This window comes from Dermochelys coriacea, chromosome 2 (assembly GCF_009764565.3).
Source record: "Dermochelys coriacea isolate rDerCor1 chromosome 2, rDerCor1.pri.v4, whole genome shotgun sequence".
NCBI classification, from domain to species: Eukaryota; Metazoa; Chordata; order Testudines; family Dermochelyidae; genus Dermochelys; species Dermochelys coriacea.
This window is the reverse complement of record NC_050069.1, coordinates 185,929,297-185,951,944: the sequence shown is the minus strand read 5'-3', so window position 1 is coordinate 185,951,944 and position 22,648 is coordinate 185,929,297. Positions and strand designations below refer to the sequence as shown.

Sequence of the window (22,648 nt, the reverse complement as noted above, 5' to 3'; positions counted from 1 at the left end):
TGGGTCCAGATGATGAAGATGTCATCAATGTAGCGCAAGTAGAGTAGGGGCATTAGGGGACGAGAGCTGAGGAAGCGTTGTTCTAAGTCAGCCATAAAATGTTGGCATACCCAGAAGTCACCTACTACAGGACAGGCCCAACAAAGAAAAAACAACAGAACGCCACTAGCCATCACCTTCAGCCCCCAACTAAAACCCCTCCAACGCATCATCAAGGATCTACAACCTATCCTGAAGGACGAGCCATCGCTCTCTCAGATCTTGGGAGACAGACCAGTCCTTGTTTACAGACAGCCCCCCAATCTGAAGCAAATACTCACCAGCAACCAACACACCACACAACAGAACCACTAACCCAGGAACCTATCCTTGCAACAAAGCCCGTTGCCAACTCTGTCCACATATCTATTCAGGGGATACCATCATAGGGCCTAATCACATCAGCCACACTATCAGAGGCTCGTTCACCTGCGCATCTACCAATGTGATATATGCCATCATGTGCCAGCAATGCCCCTCTGCCATGTACATTGGCCAAACTGGACAGTCTCTACGTAAAAGAATGAATGGACACAAATCAGACGTCAAGAATTATACCATTCAAAAAACCAGTTGGAGAACAGTTCAATCTCTCTGGTCACTCGATCACAGACCTAAGAGTGGCTATACTTCAACAAAAAAGCTTCAAAAACAGACTCCAACGAGAGACTGCTGAATTGGAATTAATTTGCAAACTGGATACAATTAACTTAGGCTTGAATAGAGACTGGGAATGGATGAGTCATTACACAAAGTAAACTATTTCCCCATGGTATTTCTCCCTCCCACCCCACCCCCCACTGTTCCTCTGATATTCTTGTTAACCTGCTGGAATTAGCCTACCGCTGTCACCATGAAAGGTTTTCCTCCTTTCCCCCCCCTGCTGTTGGTGATGGCTTATCTTAAGTGATCACTCTCCTTACAGTGTGGATGATAAACCCATTGTTTCATGTTCTCTTGTGTGGTGTGTATATAAATCTCTCCTCTGTTTTTTTCCACCAACTGCAATCCGATGAAGTGAGCTGTAGCTCACAAAGCTTATGCTCTAATAAATTTGTTAGTCTCTAAGGTGCCACAAGTCTCCTTTTCTTTTTGCGAATACAGACTAACACGGCTGCTACTCTGAAACCTATATAATATGGGCATGATCCAAAGCCCTTGAAGTGAATGAGAGCTTTTCTGTTGACTTTAATGGGCTAAGGACCCGTCCATGTATCTAGCACACTTGTTGACTGGATCACCTTTATCCACGTGCTTGTGACTCCCTCATATAATTCTAATAGATTGATGGGGCCTGAGTTCTCTTTACAATAGCCTGCTGTAATGATTGAGAGCACGACGTTAAACCGAGCTCTGACATCTAGCTGTATCTAGCTAAGGTATTTATATAAGACCATAGAATCATAGAAATGCAGGGCTTGAAGACACCTTGAGAAGTTATCAAGTCCAGGCTCCTGTGCCGAAGAAGGCCCAAGTACATCTAGACTATCCCTGACAGGTGATTGTCCAACTTGTTCTTAAAAAAATCTAAAAATGAGGCACAAACAACCCAAGGGCACCCCTCTTCCTTACTATCTCTCTGTCCATTGATTCACTAACACCAAAAGGAACAAAGGAAGCAGCCTTTAAATAGAAGGAATCCTGGCCTAACAAGTTTGGTCAGTAAGACTGTTGAAAGCATGTGGTAAAGAACATTTTACCCTGAATTTAACTGTTAAGTTAAGAATTCGTTGTATTTTACATTATTTTTCTTGTAACGATTCTGACTTTATTCCTCATTATTGTACTCACTTAAAATAGCTTTGCTGTTAATTAACTTTTTTGGTTTGTTTGATCTAATCCAATGTGTTTGAACTGAAGTGTCCTGAGAAAACTCCATTTGAGGCAACAAAATCTCTGCATATTATTTCCACTGATAAAATAATGGATTATATAAATTTGTATTGTCCAGGAGAGGGCTGGGCAGTACAAGATGCACATTCTGGGGAATCTGGGACTGGGAGTGTGCTGGAGTCACCCTGCAGTATAATTCAGGCTGTAAAAGCCTGGAGTGACTATCAGGCTGCAAGTGCACACAGACTAACTGGGAGTGATGTACATGCTAGAGGCTGATTGTGAGTAGTCCAGGAGTGGAGGCAACAACAGCAAAGCAGTGTAAAGGGCACCCCCGTTAGAGGGCAGGGTGACACAGCTACTCACTAATTTAGACCAGGATTGGCAACTTCAGCATGTGGCCCATGAGGATAATCCACTGGCGGGCCATGAGGCATTTTGTTTACATTGACCGTCCGCAGGCACGGCCTTCCCGCCGCAGCTCCAGTGGCCTCGGTTCATTGGTCCCGGCCAATGGGAGCTACAGGAAGCGGCAGCCAGCATGTCCTCGTGGCCCACTGCTCCCTGTAGCTCACGTTGGCTGGGAATGGTGAACTGTGGCCACTGGGAGCTGCAGTGGGCCATGCGTGCGGAACGGTCAATGTAAACAGTGTCTTGAGGCCCCGCCGGCAGATTACCCTGATGGGCCGTGTCATAAATATGAAGGGAAGGATAACCACCTTTCTCTATACAGAACTATAAATCCCTCCTGGCCAGAGGAAAACCCTTTCACCTGTAAAGGGTTAAGAAGCTAAGATAACCTCGCTGGCACCTGACCAAAATGACCAATGAGGAGACAAGATACTTTCAAAGCTGGAGGTGGGGGGGAAACAAGGATGTCCTGTCTGTCTGTGTGATGCTTTTGCTGGGAACAGATCAGGAATAAGCTTAGGGGGTCTTTCATGCAGGTCCCCATATCTGTACCCTAGAATTCAGAGTGGGGAAGGAAACCTTGACACTTCTTACCAGCTTAGGTTAAAAACTTCCTCAAGTACAAACTTTGACTTGTCCTGCAAACCCTATGCTGCCACCACTAAGTGTGTTAAACAAAGAACCGGGAAGAGCCCACTTGGTAATGTCTTCCCACAAAAATATCCCCCCAAGTCCTACACCCCCTTTCCTGGGGAAGGCTTGATAAAAATCCTCACCAAGTTGCATAGGTGAAACACAGACCCAAACCCTTGCATCTTAAGAACAATGAAAAAAGCAATCGGGTTCTTAAAAGAAAAATTTTAATTAAAGAAAAAAAATAAAAATCACCTCTGTAAAATCAGGGATGGTAAATACCATTACAGGATAATCAGATTCAAAACATAGAGAATCCCTCTAGGGCAAAACCTTAAGTTACAAAAAGACACAAAAACAGGAAGATACATTCCATTCAGCACAGCTATTTTACCAGCCATTAAACAAAAAAAATCTAACGCATTTCTAGCTAGATTTACTTACTAATGTAAGGAGTTATGAAGAGCCTTCCTGATCGTTCCTGGCAAAGCATCACACAAACAGACAGATCAGAACCTGTAGCCCGCATGAGAAGTCAGCTGCATTGATGAACTTCCATGACTGGGTAGGGGCAGGTCATTGATGTATAGAGTGAACAAGTTGGGGCTAGAACAGACCCTGGGTAACCTGTTCATCTGTTTTTCCAAGCACTTGTTTCTCACCCATATGCACCCTGAACTGTCTGTCTTGAAGTAGCAATTCAATGGCATAAGTAGCCCATGGTGAGTGGACTCTTGATATTCTAACAAGTAGACCTATGTGCCATACCATATCATACGCTGGAGTGAGTTCAAGGGAAATAGCACCTATTTTCAGGTTTCTTTGAAAACTACTTTCAATTAATGTGGTTAGCGCAAGTACTTGGTCACATGTAAGCATGTGACTTATGCTTGCTTTGCATTCATTCATGCAAAGCATGCTTGCTTGACATTCAATATGTTCTCCACCTCTGGTGGTGTTTGCTGTAAAATTAGGTGTTCTAGAACCTTGAGACATACAGAAAGCAGTATATTGGGTAGTAGCTTGATGCCTGGTTTGGGTCTTTACCAGGTTTTGGGATGCCAATGACTTTTGACATGACCCTTGTGAAGAATGGAGTCAGCCAAGAGTAGGAACATGGGCCAAGATATTTCAGAAACTGGAAAAATGTTGTCATAGCTGGCAGCAGTGCCAGACGTGATGTTACATATCTCTTTGTCCAGCTCTGGAACTGTAAGAGGTTCAGGGCAAGCTCTGGATTTGTATTGCCTGTGGAAGACCCTCCACTCACTCTGGACTTGACTCTTCTCTTCTTTTTCCAGAGGTGTCTTTCCCATGCAAAGCAGGTGGCTGGCTACTTGGTTACATTCACAGATGATCGGCTGGTGTCTGTGGTTGCTGGGCTACTCCAAGGCAACAAAGTAAACTCCAGCATTTCCAGCTGGAACGAGTAAAGTCCAGATTCTTGGTCCTTCCTCCATCTGATCTAGGAAGCACAGCTCAAGCTTTGATTAAGTGGTTGGCCAAGTCTGGGTCACCGATTGACTTTTATACTGCTCGAATAGATAGGTGCACTCCTCTTCCAGGCAGGGATGTATACAGGGTGATATCCATGTGGAATGGCTTTGGTGGCTGCTTTGTAGGTGGCTTTACAGAAACGTCTATCAGTATGCTCTATTGGGATGTGGTGGGGGGGGTATCATTGCAATGTCCCAGTGCCTTGCTGTAGTTAATCCCAGCTGGCTTTGTGCAGGTTCCACTGTTTCTTCTTTGTGCTTGTGACAATTGGTAGCTGAAGACCAATATGGATCAGGGCCTGTCTGATTCACCAAATAGTATCAGTGAAAATTATTTTTTGGTCTAGCTTCACAAGGGGTCATGGCACCATTTATGAAACAGGAGAAGGAGGTGGGCAAGAGAGATAATGACTCTATAGCCTGGTGGTTAGAGCACACAAATATTCCCCTCCCTGCTTCACTTAACATTTTATTATTTATATGAAGTGGAACATCTTTAACAGGAGTGAGTGGCACTGGAATGGGTTACCTAGGGAGGTGGTGGAATCTCCTTCCTTAGATGTTTTTTTAAATTCAGGCTTGACAAAGCCCTGGCTCGGATGATTTAGTTGGGGATTGGTCCTACTTTGAGCAGGGGGTTGAACTAGATGACCTCCTGAGGTCTCTTCCAACTCTGATAGTCTATGATTCTGTGGCTTGAGCATATGCCTGCCATGTGGGAGACCCACCTTCAAATCTCTTCCCCAAATCAGGCAGAGTGGAGATTGAATCTGGGCCTCTTACATCCTAGACTAGTGCTCCGGCCACAGGGCTATAAGGTGGCATCATGTCTTCTGTAAATTGTGGTTCCAAACACTTCCTTTGATGTTAACAAAAGAAGTTAAAAATGCTCCAAATTGAAATGAACTTGAAAGTTTTTTGTTTGACCTGAAATAAATTTTTTTCAGTTCTTTGTCTCTCTGAGAAAACAAATAGGCAAACAAACAAAATTCAGTTTTGTATGCGGTGGTTTTGCTGTGTTGATCCCAGGATATTAGAGAGACACAGTGGGTGAGAAAATATCTTTTATTGGACCAACTTGTCGAAAGCTTGTCTCTCTCACCCACACAAATTGTTTCAATAAAATATATTACCTCACCCACCTTGTCTTCCTAAAATTCATTTTGGCATTTCAGGTTGATATGAAATGATTTCCCCTCCCCCAGTTTTTCAGTTGAGCTAGCAAACCAAAACATTTGGTTTTGTATAGCTCTATGTACAGTATACATACCCAAACATCTATTCAATAAAGGCAATCATTGTCATTGCGCTATAAGTTGTTGTTTTTGTTAGATACAGTCAGCACTATGACCACTGAGTACTCACATTTTTATTGATTGAAATTTCCACCATGTCTTTCTCTACATCTGGATAATGCCCACCACAATGAGGCCTGACCTGGTCTTTTGGAAGTACAAATAATTTTCACAAGGACGTATGCACTGTTTCATGTGTGCCATGTTGCATGCCTAAGTAACATCCATAGATATCTGATGTGAGGAAAAAAAACATTGTACTGGCACTAGCACCTAAGCTCCAGCTCCAAATTTGCCAGGTGCATTCATAAATAACAAATGTTTACACAAGTCAGGCATTTGTGTATAAAATGTAGATGCATGGAAAACACAGCTCTTTGTGCCAGGGACCATCTTCCATTCTGTACTGCATCTGGACTGATGGGTTCTGATCCTGATCAGGACCTTTTAAGAGCCCTTCTCCATCATTCCCTCAGCACATCCATGCAGGAGGCTACAGACACTGAATAGGTCTTGGAGGTTGAATATCTGAATTCCACTGTACACTGGAAAACACTGGTAGGAGGCAATTGAGGTGTTACAGGGAGAGAGTAAGAGGCACGTATACCATCTTAAGGTTGGCTCATAAGCCACTACTTATCAGCTATCTCCCCTTATCTTGCCCTGTGTGAAAGAAGCATGATACCTTATGACGTCTTGGTGCTTCCTGACTTTACCAGCAGGGCAAGTCCCTTTCCTCCACTATGTTACCTCCCTTTCCTCCACTATGTTGATGATTTAGCCCTTTAATAAATATCAAGCTTTATTTTCCTTCATGGTAAATATTGACCTATTCAACTCTTTAATCTTAATCTCTGTTCATATTTGCTTCTTCATTCCATATTGAAAGCTCAATGCAATCTAATGTCATCTTTATAGTCGTACTTCTGCCATTTTGTTCTCTATTTCAGTGAAGTTTGTACCAAGCTTTGCGGGTGGGGGGAAAGTAAAGCTGCTGTTGAAATGCTAAGTATTAATGATAATAAGGCTGATAAGCTCTTTCAGTCCTTTTGCTGTGACTTGATATCTTGTTCCAAATCTGTGTACATGTGTATAAGAGGTGCAACAATGGACCAGATAACTATGCTTTAAAAAAAAAAGTTATGCATTTGAGGTGGGTAAGCAGTGAAAACAAGAAACAGTAAAACCTTGGAGAAGGTATCTATTAGTGGAAAAGAAGGCCTAGGAGCCTGTGTAAAAGGTAGAACGACTTAGGACAAAATGAAGGGGGCAATGGGGATAGAGATAATAGTGCGTGGGCTCCACAAAGACAGTAGAATGGAGTCTTGAAAGCAGAGGAGGAGAAATAGGGACAGTGGGACTTCAAAGTCCAGAGTAAAAGCCAAGTTCAAGGAGCCTTCTTGAAGATTCCCTTGGGAGATTCATTCATTTGAGAGAGGTGTGAGTTTGACATGTTTGAATTTTTGTGACAGGAGATGTAAACTTGCGTAACTAGGAATAACTTCTGGAATGATTATCTCCAAGTAGAGGAAGCAGCACTTAATACCTTCTATGGCTCTGACAGGATGTGCTAGGCCAATGTAATGCTTCTTTACTTGATCCAAGGTTCCTTTACAGTGTGTGGTTCCACATGTGAAAAGACCCGTTTTCTTTTAAGGAAGGTCCTATCCCATACATTAATTAGGACTCTTCTATCCTTTTAATATCGGAGAACTATGTTCAAATGGGGTATAGTAAAATGATCATCAATTATGGCTCTGAAGACAAGTTTCTTATAGAATCTGTTGTAGTGGTGAGAGGACGTGGAATCAGTGAACTCAGCAATCCACCCCACAGTGCTGGCAGAGTGTCATATGTGCCCAGGAATTACATGGGGGCAAAGATGGAGAGTGAATTAGCTGACCACAGAGCTAACACAATGTGGTGTATTTCAGACACTGAGCAGTTCATTAGACAGTGATGGAGTGTCTCCAGCTGACATGTCTACTGTTAAATCATGACAGCTTCACCTTCAATACTAGACCCTCTATTTTCTACCCTCTGCATATCTGTCCGGATCCCCGATCTGTTATGACACTTCTAGCTGTGATAATCTCCAGTTGTTTGGCAGCAATTTGGAAATTTGTGAGATGAACTGGAGTAATCAAACACGGATATTTTTTTCTTTACTGTATTTTAATTGACAGGTTGCTTGCTAATCAAGGTAGAGCACATTCATGCTGGAATTGTGGCTGTGCTCGGGATGGACTCTACCTGCAGCACCCTATGGACTCACCACTGCGCTGCTGAGCTCCAGGGACTCCCAGGATTCATCCTGTGGCTGGGCAGCCGGGTGGCTCAGCTCCAAGCTGGCCCTGGCGCTGTGGGTCATGGTGCGGTTCAGATTACTGGGGGCTGAGCCCTCTCTAGATTTAACTGCCTGTGCCTGTACTTAATCTGAGTTGATCTTCCCTGGGAGTTGATTTTTTGTTCTTTCTGCATCCCTAAACTTCCCAACTGTACTTCCACAGACAGTGTCTTCTGCTGGGTCCTGTGCAAGGTGTGGAGCCTAGGAGTCATTAGAGTGTCAAGAAAATAACCTGTCAGTTGGAGCATTTCTTGTAGCCACTCATCATTAGCAACCAATCAGTCATTTTCTGAGCCAGATCACGAGTCTATCACCACTATAGCTTGTTATGCACATTTAACTCATCAGAATGTCTGTTTGTAAGAAGGATTTCATGTTTCAGATGCCTTATGAGGATTTTGACTTGACTTAATCTGACTGATCCAACAGATGGGCCTTGTAGCAGTCTCAGAAAGAGGAAGGATCCTGTGTAGCTGCTGAGTCAAATTCAGTGGTTTGGGAAACTACAGGCCTGCTAGTTTGACCTCAACTGTATGCAAGGTCTTGGAACAAATTTTGAAAGAGGAAGTAGTAAGGATGTAGATGTAAGTGGTAATTGGGATAAAATAAACATGGTTTTACAAAAGGTAGATTGTATCAGACCAACCTGATCTCTTTCTTTGAGAAAACTGATTTTTTAGACAAAGGAAATGCAGTAGATCTAATCTACCTGGATTTCAGTAAGGCATTTTGATACAGTTCCACATGGGAAACTATTAGTGAAATTGGAGATGACGGGGATTAATATGAGAACTGAAAGGTGGATAAGGAACTGGTTAAAGGGGAGACTACAATGGGACATACTGAAAAGTGAACTGTCAGACTGGAGGGAGGTTATTAGTGGAGTTCCTCAGGGACTGGTCTTCGGACCAATCTTAATTAACATTTTTATTGACCTTGGCACAAAAAGTGACTGTGTGTTAATAAAATTTGTGGTTGACACAAAATTGGGAGGTATTGCCAATATGAAGGAGGATCAGAATATCACACAAGATTTGGATGACCTTGAAAACTGGAGTAATAGAAATTGGATGAAATTAATAGTGCAAAGTGCAAGGTCATGCACTTATGGACTAACAACAAGAATTTTTGCTATAAACTGAGGACATATCAATTGGAAGCAACAGAGGAGGAGAAAGACCTGGGTATATTAGCTGATCACAGGATGATTGAGCTGCCAATGTGAGGCAACCATGAAAAAGGATAATGTAATCCTAGGATGCCTCAGGTGAGTTATTTCTAGTATGTTCCAGCAACTCTTCCACCCCATCCTTCTCTATCCCAACACAGCCCTGCACCAGAAGCTGTGGGGAGGGATGTATAGGAGCTGGCTGTGCCAATTCTATGCTCCCAGAGGCCTCCTCCCTTTCAACTTACCCATACTGGGGAAATCTCCAGGAGTGATGCAAAGGGAGCAGAATAAGGCAGAGAATATGTATCAAAGTATAGATCTTGCCATCTTTATCTTTTTAGTCCTCAGTTTTTGGTCCTAAGACTGCAAAAACTGGACGCCATTGCTCTACATGTTTGTACAATGGAGCTTGACCTATTTGGGGCCTATAGATACTGCTGTAATGTAAAGGAACACTATACCTTTATCACTCGAGCTAAGTAATAAAGGAGGACTCCTTCATCACCTAGTAATAACAAGTGCTTTTATCCTTTCTGGGCTAGGCAGTAAAAGATACTGCTCAAACACAATTCTTAGTACATTTCACCAAGTTACCACCTAGGAAGCATCTTGTGTTTCACTGCATAACAAGAGCTAGGACCTGGGAAAGCTTCTGATGGGAGCATAGTTCTTGAACCCACTCTTTTAGAATAAGTTCACATTTAGGTGAAGCAAGTTTTCTCTCAGACCTCACTTTTAAAAAGGTTCTAGAGTACCATATCCAGCCAGACCCTATTAACGTTCCCTGACCCATATTAAAAACCCACTATAAAATAAAATATTGCAGAAAGAAATCAGCAGCAGGCATTCGATATCTCCTACCTTCAGCCCCAAGAATGCCACACTTTACGAGTAGCAGGAATTACACACCTTCTGAATTGCTTTAGTTTCATCTGAAATGTCATGTCTTATTAAAAATCTTCCCAGTAGGATTATTGGACTACATTTATACATTTTAAAAAAGAACACAGTAGTTGACTCTCCAGACTCCAAGAACAAATCATTAGCCTGATAATGTATTGTTTGGAGAAGTCAGTTAGGCTTAAAATAAAAAAGTGAATGGGCAAAACTGTAGTAAGGGCTCTGAGATTTCGCCCTTATTGAAATGTGTCAGGATAAAAGAGCAATGAGGGAGTTGGGGATGAGTGAGTGTTTGGTATCTGCCTGCATGAAGGTTTGGGACTGATTGAATCAACCCCCTTGTGACCGTGGCATACCCATTCTGTTTGTTACAGGTTGAGTGGTGTAATTGTTTTTTTTCTGAGGTTATCAGCATGTTCAATCAAAAAGCTAATATGTGCATTATTGCTTTGCTGGTTTTTAAGCTCTTTTCTCATTACAGACATCAATCTTGATTAAAAGCTGTTCTCCAAATGTTTAGTTCCTTTGACATGAAGTGATTTCTGCCTTTTCTGACTGCTACCAGAGGGAAGATATCTTCATTCAGGTTAATTGCCAGAGCTGGATGCTAAATGCAAATGTCAGTGCACTGCTTGAGGTGAAAATTTAAACAACAACAACAAAAAAGAGCAGCTGTGAAAAAGTCCTTAACTTCTGTATTTACCAGAACTGCTCTAGTTCCTTTGGCATCACTATGTGACAGAGAAAATGGAATGAATGTCATTTGGAAGATGATAGAGAATTTTGCAGTTTCTCAGTTTAAGAATTTCTATTTTCCTAACATTAAAAAAAAATGAGTGGGGGAGGATAGCAAACAGAGACGAGTCTTAAGAAACATGAATATTTAAAATAAAACAGAAGCATGAGGAAAATGGTTTACAATCAATGTTCACATGTAGGCTGAGTCTACACTTATAACTTAGGCTACACTGTTGTCTACACTGGCCAGTTTCTGCGCAGTGAAGCAGCTTTCTGTGGTGTAACTCCCAAGGTGCACACACGGCCAAGCCACTTAGTGTGCAGAAACTGCGCAGTTGCAGCGCTGTAAAAAAAACACCCCAATGAGAGGCGTACAGCTTTCTGCGCTGGGGCTTCTGCGCCGCGGTGCCAATGTAGATACCCTGGTCGATTACAGTGCTGCGACTGGCCTCCAGGAGGTGTCCCACAATGCCTGTTCTCACCTGTCTGGTCATTGGTTTAAACTATGCTGCCCTGCCCTCAGGTGACCAACCATGAACCCCACCCCTTAAATTCCTTGGGAATTTTGAAAGTCCCCTTCCTGTTTGCTTGGTGACGCATGCAGTGGTCTCAGCACATCTTTCCAGGTGACCAGGCCTGCTCCATGCACCAGGCGATCCCCCTCTTTGAGCAATGCTGAGCTGCTGGACCTCATCAGCATTTGGGGAGAGGAGGCTGTCCAGTCCCAGCTGCGCTCCAGCTATAGGAATTATGATACCTATGGACAGATTTCACAGTGCATGACAGAAAGGGGCCATGACCGGGACACACTGCAGTGCAGGGTTAAAGTGAAGGAGCTGCAGAATGCCTACCACAAGGTGTGGGAGGCAAACCGCCACTCTGGTGCTGCACCCACAAGCTGCCGTTCTACAAAGAGATGGACATGATACTCAGTGGTGACCCCATCTCCACTGTGAAGGCCACAGTGGATACTTCGGTGGCTCGTGTGCCAGTCAAGAGTGGACTGAGCCAGGAGAAGGAAATCTTGTATGAGGATGTGGAGTGGGAGGGGGACCCAGAGGCACAGGACAACTCAGAGGTCAGAGATGCATGCAGCCAGGAGCTCTTCTCTATCCTGGAGGAGGCTAGCCAGTCATAGCTGTCGGAGCTTGGCAAAGCGCAAACAAGAGAGGAGGCCCCCGGTAAGTGGCTTTGATTTTGGGAATTGCTGAAGCAAGTTGTTGGGAGCAGGATGGTTGCAGAAAACAAGCTTGTGTCTGTATGATGCGCGTACCACCACATGCCTAGTCTGAGCGGCAGAACAGAGTGTTGATTGACTCCCTCACTTCACGGGAATCTGCCTCAGAGATCTCCACAAAACTCTCATGGAGATACTGGGCAATCCGCTGCCACAGGTTCTTTGGCAGAGCTTCTTTGTTTCTTGCCCCATTAAGGGTAACTTTCCCACACCACTCTGCCGTCACTGGGATGAGAGGGAGGGAGGACCATTGCTGCACACAGACGAGCCGCATAAGGGCCAGGGTGGAAGCTGCAGTCTTGAAGATGATCCTCCCTTGATTTCCTGCTCACCCTCAGCAGCGAGATATCTTCCATAATAAACACAGCTTGTGGAAAATGTGGGGACAGGAATGATTAAAAGGCCCCCGCTACAGTGCTGGCTCTCCCGAAGAGCCACGTGCTCAGTGTACAGTATGGTCCTGGAACACTGATTTCCCCTCTCCATGAGGTTACTCACCATTTGGGGGTCTTGTGGCTCATGTGTGCTTGCCTGGGGTCAGCCAGTTAGTGACAGGTATGTGAATAGTGGCTGCGTTTTCAAATCACTGAATCAGTGGTCTGTGGGTTGCAAACAATACTGCTTCTGTAAAATGTTGCATTTTGGCTTCACAGATATGACCTTGGGAGCCCAGCCTCCTCTTTGTTGTTGCTGGCTGAATGGCTGCACAGAATTAGAAAGTGGCCACGAAGAGCTAACAAGAACTTCGTGCGTGAGGTCATGATGCACTCCGCGGCCAAAAAACAAGATTCGAAGGAGTGGCGGGACAGCAAGAAGAGGGACCGAAAGGAGAACATGATGCACCAGAATGAAGCCACAGAGCGGCTCTTAAATGTTATGGGGCACCAAGCGGACATGCTCCAGGTGCTACTAGCACTGCAAACCAAGCAGCTCCATGCCCACCCTCCTCTATAGCCTTTTCGCAAAACTCTTTCCCATGGACCCCCCCAAACTCCCCCCAACACACTCTTATCAACCTCCTGGTTCCAGTCTGTGCCCGTGGCATTCCACTCCTGCCCTGTCACAGTCCAGCCCTGCAGACTCCCAGTACCCACTGCACTCAACACCCGTCCCTCTGCAGTTTAGGCCTGCTGAAGTACAGTACCCACTGCACTGTACTCCAAAGGACAAGGTTGCATGTGATACCTGGACATACACAAATCTTTAACCATCCTGGGACCCTCCATCCCCCTCAGCGCTGATGTGTTTTTTTTGTTTGTCTCTCTCCTCTGGTTGTGTTTTTTAATAAAAGAATTGTTTTGGTTTGAAAGCAATCTTTATTCCATAGCAACAAATATCAGTGGCTTTCAGCTTCAAATTGCTGCCTCAAAGCATCCCTGATCCTTATGGCCTCACGCTGAACCCCCCTCTAATAGCCCTGGTCTCTGGCTGTTCAAATTCAGCCTCCAGGCACTGATCCTCAGCAGTCCAGCTCTGAGTGAAACTTTCACCCTTCCCTTCACAAATATTATGGAGGGTACAGCACACAGCTATAAGCATAGGAATGTTGTCATTGGCCAGGTGCAGCCTCCCATATAGGCAGCACCAGCGGGCCTTTAAACAGCCAAAAGCACAATCAAGAGTCATTCTGCACTTGCTTATCCTGTTGTTGAACTGCTCCTTGCTGCTGTCAAGTTGCCCCGTATATGGCTTCATAAGTCACGGCATTAAGGGATAGGCAGGGTCTCCCAGGATCTCCCAAAATTGGCATTTTGACTTCCTCTATGGTGATCTTTGGGTCCGGGAAGAAAGTCCCTGCTTGCAGCTTCCTGAATAGGCCAGTGTTCCAAAAGATGCATGCATCACGCACCTTTCCGGACCAGCCTGTGTTAATGTCTGTGAAATGGCCATGGTGATCCACAAACACCTGGAGAACCACAGAGAAATACCCCTTCAGATTAATGTAGTTGGTGGCTAGGTGGTCTGGTGCCAGAATTAGAATTTGCATGCCATCTATTGCCCCTCCACAGTTAAGGAAGCCTATTTGTGCAAAGCCATCCACAATGTCATGCACGTTGCCCAGAGTTATGGTCTTTTGGAGCAGGATGTGATAATGGCTCTGTACACTTCCGTGAACTTTCCCACTTCGAACTGGTTAGCGACTGCTCGGTAGCACTCTGGAGTAGCCAGCTTCCACAGTGCAATCGCCACGCACTTCTCCAGTGGCAGGGCAGCTCTCATTCTCATGTCCTTGTGCTAAAGGGCTGGGGCAGGCTTAGCACACAGTCCCATGAATGTGGCTTTCCTTATCCGAAAGTTCTGCAGCCACTGCTCGCCATCCCAAACCTGCATGACAATGGGATCCCACCATTCAGTGCTTGTTTCCCGAGCCCAGAAGTGGCATTCCACTGTGGTCAGCACCTCCGTGAAAGCCACAAGCAATCTTGTGTCATAGCTACTTTGTGTGGCGATATCTATGTCCCACTCCTCTTGCTTTTGTAGTTTAAGGAATAACTCCACTGCCACTTGTGACGTGTTAGTAACAGCGAGCAGCATATTGGTCAACAGTGCGGGATCCATTCCTGCACACCGAAGAGGCAGAACGCACAGTACACAAACCATTGAAAGATGGCGCCAAATGTGTGTGGAAGCACAGGGATTGCTGGGATGTGAACATGCTCTTACACAGGCAGCTGACAGTGTGAACACATAACAGCGGTTTCCCTACAGTGCTGTCTGAGTGGCGCTGTAACTGCCGGTGATGTAACTCTGCCAGTGTAGACATACCCTTAGATTGACCTAGCCAAACGACCCTTGGGTATGAAAATTGCACACCCTAACTCGAGATGTAGTTAAGTTGACCTAAGCCCTGGTGTAGACACCACTAGGTTGACAGAAGAATTATCTACTGCCTCTTGAAGGGGTGGATTTACTACAGGGATGGAGAAACTTCTTCTGTTCCTATAGCTAGTGTCTCCACTACAGTGCTGCAACATAGCTGCCAGCATTTGTAGTGTAGACGTATCATAAACAAAAACAATACTGCAATCTGAACTGTGGGGCAACTCCCTGTGCCTGTGCAGAGCCCTGTTTAGTCCAAAATGAATGCCCATGAGAATCAGCTTGCCAGATTTGAGGGAACACCACAAATTTTATATAGGGATTAAAGGACTTCCTGGTTTTGAGGCGCATATGTTAGACTTGGTAAAAATAATAAGCTACCTCCACGGAGCAGGTAGTCCAGTGACACAGGCAGTGGACTGGGATTCAGGAGACTTTACTCACAACTCTCTTGCTGATCTAGTATGAGGCCTTGGGCAAGTCACTATACCCTTCCATGCCTCTGTTTCCCCACCCACACTTCATCTCATCTGTACAGGGCCAGTTTGTGATATCCTTATTTTATTTATTTTCATTATATTTATTTATTTTGATTTAAAAATGATAAAAAGCAGCCTATCCAAGGTTCTAGGTGCACCTTCATTAATGATGTAATGTCATTCATACAAATTTAAGGCCAGCAATATGTATGTAATTCATGCATGTTTAAGGCAAGATTATTTAGTTTGACCTCCTGCATTACATAGGCCATAGGACTTCCCTGAATGAATTACTACTTCCAGTCCAATAGCTGTAGCTGAACCAGAGCAGATCCTTTAGAAAAACAGCCAATCTAGATTTAAAAATTTCCAGTGATGGAGAATCTATCACAAGCCTTGATAAATTGTTCCAATGGTTAATTACCCTCCCTTGAATATTTGCACGTTATGTCTAGTATGAATTAGTTTAGTTTCAATTTCTAGCTGTTGGACATTATTGCTTTGTCTGCTAGACTGAAGAATCCCCTTTTAACAGATTTCTGTTCCCCATATAGATACTTACAGACTGTGATCAAAGAGACCTTCTGTTTGTTAAGCTTAATAGATTGAGCTCTGTGAGTTTTTAATGGTAAGGCATGTTTTCCAATCCATTAATCATTCTTGTTGCTCTTTTCTGAATCCTCTCCAATTTTTCAACATCCTTCTTGAATTGTGGACACCAGACCTGGATACAGAAAAGGAGTACGTGTGGCACCTTAGAGACTAACAAATTTATTAGAGCATAAGCTTTCGTGAGCTACAGCTCACTTCATCGGATGCATCACCTGGATACAGTATTCCATCATTTCAGGTTTCAGAGTATCAGCCATGTTAGTCTGTATTCGCAAAAAAGAAAAGGAGTACTTGTGGCACCTTAGAGACTAACAAATTTATTTGCGCATAAGCTTTCGTGAGCTACAGCTCACTTATGCATCCAATGAAGTGAGCTGTAGTTCACAAAAGCTTATGCTCAAATAAATTTGTTAGTCTCTAAGGTGCCACAAGTTCTCCTTTTCTTTTATTCCATCATTGGTTGCATCAATGCCAAATAAAGATGTAATATAACCTCTCTACTCCTAGTCAATATTCCCCTGATGGATCTCCTAAGCAGGGGACTAAAACTCCTATCAGTCCCTTTCCCACTGCACTTTCTGTTGTTTTTGACAATTTACCATTTCCATCAAGTAATGTACCAGTACCACTGTTAGGATTCCTTTTGTTCCTAATATACTTTTTAAAATCTCCTTGTTGTCCCTAACTCTGCTTGCCATAGATTTTTGTCCTTTTGTTTCCCCCATCAATTTTCTACAGTTTATAGATTCTAATTTATATTAATTGCTATCCACTTCCACTTTTTTCCATTTGATAGCTATATGTATCTATATATCTATATCAATTTTACTTATAGTTGCTTTCACTTCACCTCTAAGGCAGGTTGGTTTTTAAGCCAGTGTGACCTTTATCCATTGTGGGATTTTGGCTTTTGGGTATAAATCTTCCTAAACCATTCCCAATTATCATTCATATTTTTCTGTTTAAATTCTTTCTTATAGCTGATTTGGTTCATAATTGTTTTCTGCTTTGTGAAATTGGGTCTTTTAAAGCACCAGGCATATATATTATTTGTTTGGATTTTACTTTGCTTACACATAAGTATAATGAAGTTGCGATCATTTGAATCTAAAAAACTACTAATTTTTAGTTCTGTGATCAATTCTTCTTTATCTGTCAAGATCAGGTCTAATATAGAATTCCCCGTGTAAGGTGCAACACTTTGAGTTAGGAAATTGTCTTTTATAATTAATGAAATCCCAGCAGTACTAACATAATTACTGCAACAGGAACCCAGCCTGCTGGACACCTACAGAAACTCCTTCCCACCCCATTTATCATTCTGGGAATCAGCCTTTTCCTACCAAACGGATGTATTTTGCAGCATGCTTGTAAGCAACAGATTTGGCCTTTTTTGGAAGCAAAATAGAAGTGCAATGCAGGAAAAAGTCCCATAGACCTCACAGAGAATGCTCTCTCAGCTTCCCCCCTCTTTTATAGTGAGAGGGATCCAACTCATTCATCCTAACTGACTGCAATTGTGGCAGTATGTACGTCTAAACTATTTAGGGACAGATTATGATACCCTTATTCATTCTGAGAAGTACCTTACTCCAGAACGATTCCCTTTGACTTCTGTGGGACTACTTAGGTCAAAAGTACTATTCAACATGAGTAAGCATAACATAAACTGGCCCATAGATCTTGACTCAGAAAAGCACTGAAACGCTTGTGTTATAAGTACTTCCCTAATTCAGGTTCTTAGATTTGTAAACTTTTCAGGTCAGGGGCTGTTTCTTACTATTTGTCTGCATAGTGCCTAACATGGTGGATATCTAATCTTAATTTGGGGTCCCCCCAGCAGCTATTGTAATACCAATAATAAATAGGTATTAACTGCACACACATTTGCACTGGTTTAATTAAACCACACAACCTCCTTCATGGATATTCTTATTTCAGTTTGGGTGACTTATTTTGATTTAGCTTAAATCTGTTCCCAATCAATTTAAGCTAAACCAAAAGCAACCCTCATTTAAACTGAAATAAGAACTGAGTATCTTTTCCACTAGTGTACTAACTCAGTTTAAGATAACATCCTTAGTTTAACCAGTGCAACTCTGAATGTAGACATACTGATTGTAATGAGATACAAGATAATAGAGTTTTTTAAATCCTTTTGAGCATTCTTTCACTGTCAGAATGTCCTATATGTTACTGAACCACATGGTCAATATTGATCCCAGCTAACCTTGGATTCATAAAAAAACAGTTTCAGAGTAGCAGCTGTGTTAGTCTGTATTTGCAAAAAGAAAAGGAGTACTTGTGGCACCTTAGAGACTAACAAATTTATTTGAGCATAAGCTTTCGTGAGCTACAGATGCATCCGATGAAGAGAGCTGTAGCTCACGAAAGCTTATGCTCAAATAAATTTGTTAGTCTCTAAGGTGCCACAAGTACTCCTTTTCTTTTTTTAAAAAAAACAGTAGATATATTTAATTGGATGTTGCCCAAACAATTTTTGTTGTCCTGGTTAAATAATTTTTAAAAGTCAATTTTCTGAGATGGGTTTCAACAAAGATATCAACAAACCAGAGACAAGCTCACTTAAAATGTTACACTGTTTTGAAAAAAAATTAGTTTCCAGTGATATTTGTTATTTTTACAGTGCTGAATTCCATTAAAATGGTTAAATCATACAAGAGAGTGTACACGTTTTTAAGGGTATATGTTGTACACCTCTGCTTCTTAAGCCTCAGCAATTTTTTGTTCTCTGATTAAATTGGTAAACTTTCTGAGCTCACTCGAATATATTTTCGTAAACATTTCTTGTTTTGCTAAGCAATATATTTTTCCTGAAGTCACTCTCCTTATGGGGATGTCTTTAGACTTTAAAGGATTTATTTAGGTTTGTATAGCTTTGTATGTGAAATCTTTCTAATCCTTGTTAACTGCATTTGAATGATTGCTTGAATGTAATTATTTTAGGGAATCAATATTGTGGGGGAAAAAAAGAATTCTTCTAAAAATAGATGCAAGAAAACCCCACACATGGATCAGAGGAAATCCTAGTTCCTCTTTGCATCTTTCAGTGTCTTCTTTTGAATTTCACAGTTACAAGGCAAAAGTAAGGGAGAATAATACTGATGGAAACATATTGTTATGTCATGGTGTGACCAATCTGTAGCAGGCTTAGATTGCCAAGTAACAGAACATATCGCCCACCAATTATTGCTAATAGGGCAAAACTAGAGGTAGCTTCCACAAATCCAAAGTGGATATTGTCCTATTTTATCCAGGCCTACAATAATATAGGCAGTATCTATTTATCATGAAGGGGAGAAGGAAGATGTTCCCACTGTAATCAGGAGGAGACATTACTTTGTAATTTTGTATTTTAAGATTTTTTTTATGGTTTGTTGATTTTGTTTTTTGTTTTATTTTGTTTTAAAATCCATTTAAGCTCAGGGGTTTCCAAACCCCTGGTACTTCTCTGATGCTGCCTTGAGATTACATTCTTCAGTGCCCTCGCAGGAAACCTAACACAAGGCTAGAGTTTTTTTCTCATCTCAATTTGTTGCCTCTGCTTTGTTGCCTCTCATCTCAATTTGTTGCCACTCATCTACAATCACTTATTTCCATGCCAGGTCGTTAAGGGTCAGAAATTGGGACTGGAATCTTTAATGTCTTTTTCTGTGGTTCCCTAAAAGATTGTGCAGCAAAGGTGCAGACATGTGATGCTCTGCTGACCACTGAATTGCTCTCGAAGAACTGGGAGCATCACCAATGCAATATTCCTAATGCCAGCTGGTGCGGGGAATAGCAGTCCCTTCCCAGGATCAAAACTAGGTCTTCTGTACGGCTGCCAGCCTGTTCACTGATGGTTGGCCATCAGGTCAGTCTTATAGTGTTCTCACTAGTTTGCATTTAGGATTTGAGATGAGCAGCAAAATAAAGACTGCCCAGGAACAAAATCTTTATGGGATTTTTCTATCATCAGACTATTGGGGTATTGCCCCTTTGCCTTATTTAATTTACATTATATACCCCAGTCATTGAGCACAGTGGCCAAAGAGCATGCCCTCTCCCAGAAATCTCAGCTAAGACACCAATGTCTGGTTGCTAGGGAGCAATTCTTTCCCCCCATATTGACTCTAGTTACAGAGATTAATGCAAAGAGAACATTGTCCAGCTGCTTGCAACAGCTCCCACTAAAAAAAGAATACATCACAAAATATCGCAGCATTTCTTCAAAGACTGAAAAGTGCTCACAAGCTAAGAAAAAGAATGTGTACAACTGTGTAGCCATGCCATCTGGGGAGTCCCACCAAAACAGAGAAATTAAATCTCCATAGGACCTAGGTACACTCCAGCAAGATTGACCTAAATTCTGCAGCAAAGCCCCTTGGTTTTTGCAGGCCTTTGGGGTGGCAGGATAGAAATCATGCAGTAGCTTCTGGTAAATCCAAATATGGACCTGTGTACTGAATTAACTGTGAAAGGGTGAAATACCCCCTCCCCCCCATGTCTTTGCATCAAGTGGGAAGATCACTGCACTACCACCAGCATCCTCCGTGAAGCCAATGTCACCAGCATTGAAGGAATGATCCTTATGCACCAACTCCACTGGGCTGGACATTGTGTGCAGATGCCAGACTCATGTCTCCCAAAACAAGTCCTCTACTCTTAGCTCGCCCATGGTCAGAGATCCCAGGTGGTCAAGGAAATGCTACATAGACATGTTAAAAGCATATCTCAAGAAAATTCATTTGGACATCACAAGCTGGGATGAGCAAGCCACCAACCAACCCCAATGGCGCCATGTTCTCCATCAGGCAGTGGCCCACTTTGAGGAGAAGCACCTTGCCATTGAAGCTGTGAAGAGAGAGAGAAGGAAGGAAAAAGAAAGAACTTTCTCCCAGCAGGCAGCTGACCCATGAGGAAATGTCTCTACCTATTGCGGAAGGATCTGTGGTTCCAGGATTAGACTCCTGAGTCATGTCAGGACCCATGTGTAAATCCATGGTAGAGATCATCCTCATATCGAGGAATTGCCAATGATGATGAGTCTGGTTAGGGAGCTTGGCCCAAAGAGGATAATGAGATCATCAGGTTCTTGAACTACAGCTCTCTTGAGGCAGTAAATATGCTACAATAGGAAAATTTTGAATTTTGCTCAGCTCTACCCTTTGTCTTTAAAGAGTCAAGTAGTTAGGGTGACCAGAAAGCAAGTGAAAAATTGGGACAACTTTTGCTGGGGTAGAGTGATAGTTGTGTATATAAGACAAAGCCTCTAATATCGGCAGGGGTGGCGAGTTTTATATGGGCCTATGGTGCCCGGGTTCCAGCTGTATTCAGGATCTGGGGGCCCAGCTCCATCAATGTTTGGGGCCGGGTCTCTCCCCCGGCCTTCCCCGCCTCCCCCACGCACCTCCCTCCACTAGTGCCAGGGCAGGTTGACCCTGCCCCTGCTCTTCTGCCTCAGAGTCTTCCCTTTTCCAGCATCACCCTCCACCAACGCAGAGGGCCCCCCGTCCGCAGCCACCACTTCTGCCCCACGCTGTGCAAGGGGCAGCCCCACTCCCAGTGAGGCTACAGAGAGAGGCAGCAGCGGCAGGTGAGGAGGCGCACGTGTGATGGCAGCCCCCTCTGGCACCTACCACAGTGGAGGCGACAGGGCTTCCTGGATCTGAGAGGGGCCCTAGGAGCACGTGCAGTGACAGTGGTGCAAGGTGAGTGTGCTCTGGGTGGGGGTGGGGGCCCTCCCCCTGGAGCTCACTGCTGCCAGCGGGGAGAGGGCTGGGGCGGTGTCCTCCTCCAGCCCTGGGTCAGCCTGCCTGCACCCCAAACTCCTCAACTCCAGCCGCGCCCACCCCAGATCCTGCACCCCCAGCCAGAGCCCTCATCCCCATGCACCCAAACCCTTTGCCCCAGCCCTGAGCCCCCTCCTGCATCTTGAACCCTTCACCCCTACACCCCAACCCTCTACCTGAGCCTCTCCCACACCTCAAACCCCTCATCACCAGCCCCACTCGAGAGCCCTCACATTTTTACATTATTTAAAATATATATATATATCGGCTTACAAGGCAGATGTTTGTGGGGGTGGGGCGGGACTTGGATGTGTTCTGGGCACCACCAAAAATTATACAAACCTGCCGCCCCTGAATATCGGGACCTCTGGTCACCCAAGAAGTAGTGTGACTACTGGCTGCTATCCCATAAGACAATGCCAACTTAGCAATATAGTTGCTTTTTCTAACAAAACTCTTTTCGCAGCAGCTGAACATGGATATATGTAGGAGAGAGAGTTCTATAAAATCACATTTTCTTCAGCTTCATACCATATAGTCAAGTGCATAATAGCAGCCAGGAACTACATCATGGTCCTTTGAGTCAGATAAGAACTGATTGTTAGGTGCTCTGTGTCTCACCTTTGGCAATTAACTGTCTGGGCTTATTCTTATCTGACTAGTAAATGACCACAACACTGATTTTTAATAGTCCATTATACTTGAAGTGGACCCCTGGAGAATGCAAAGGCTAAGATTATTTAGTCTAGAAAGGAGAAATGTTGAGAGGATTTAATTGAAACTCTTAAAAGCTATAAAGAATAGAATGAAACTGAACAGTTGCTACCTTTCGCCTTTCTGGTAAG

General features: G+C 43.5%; 1 long non-coding RNA gene across 1 annotated transcript in view; it reads right to left on the bottom strand.

The window, feature by feature from the left end:
* Positions 1–16,586: 16,586 nt before the first annotated feature.
* Positions 16,587–22,648, bottom strand: part of LOC122458907 — a 522,220-nt gene continuing 516,158 nt past the window's right edge. The window contains exon 3 of the long non-coding RNA XR_006279227.1: positions 16,587–16,651. This is a non-coding gene — a long non-coding RNA (uncharacterized LOC122458907). The remainder of the gene's footprint in view (positions 16,652–22,648) is intronic.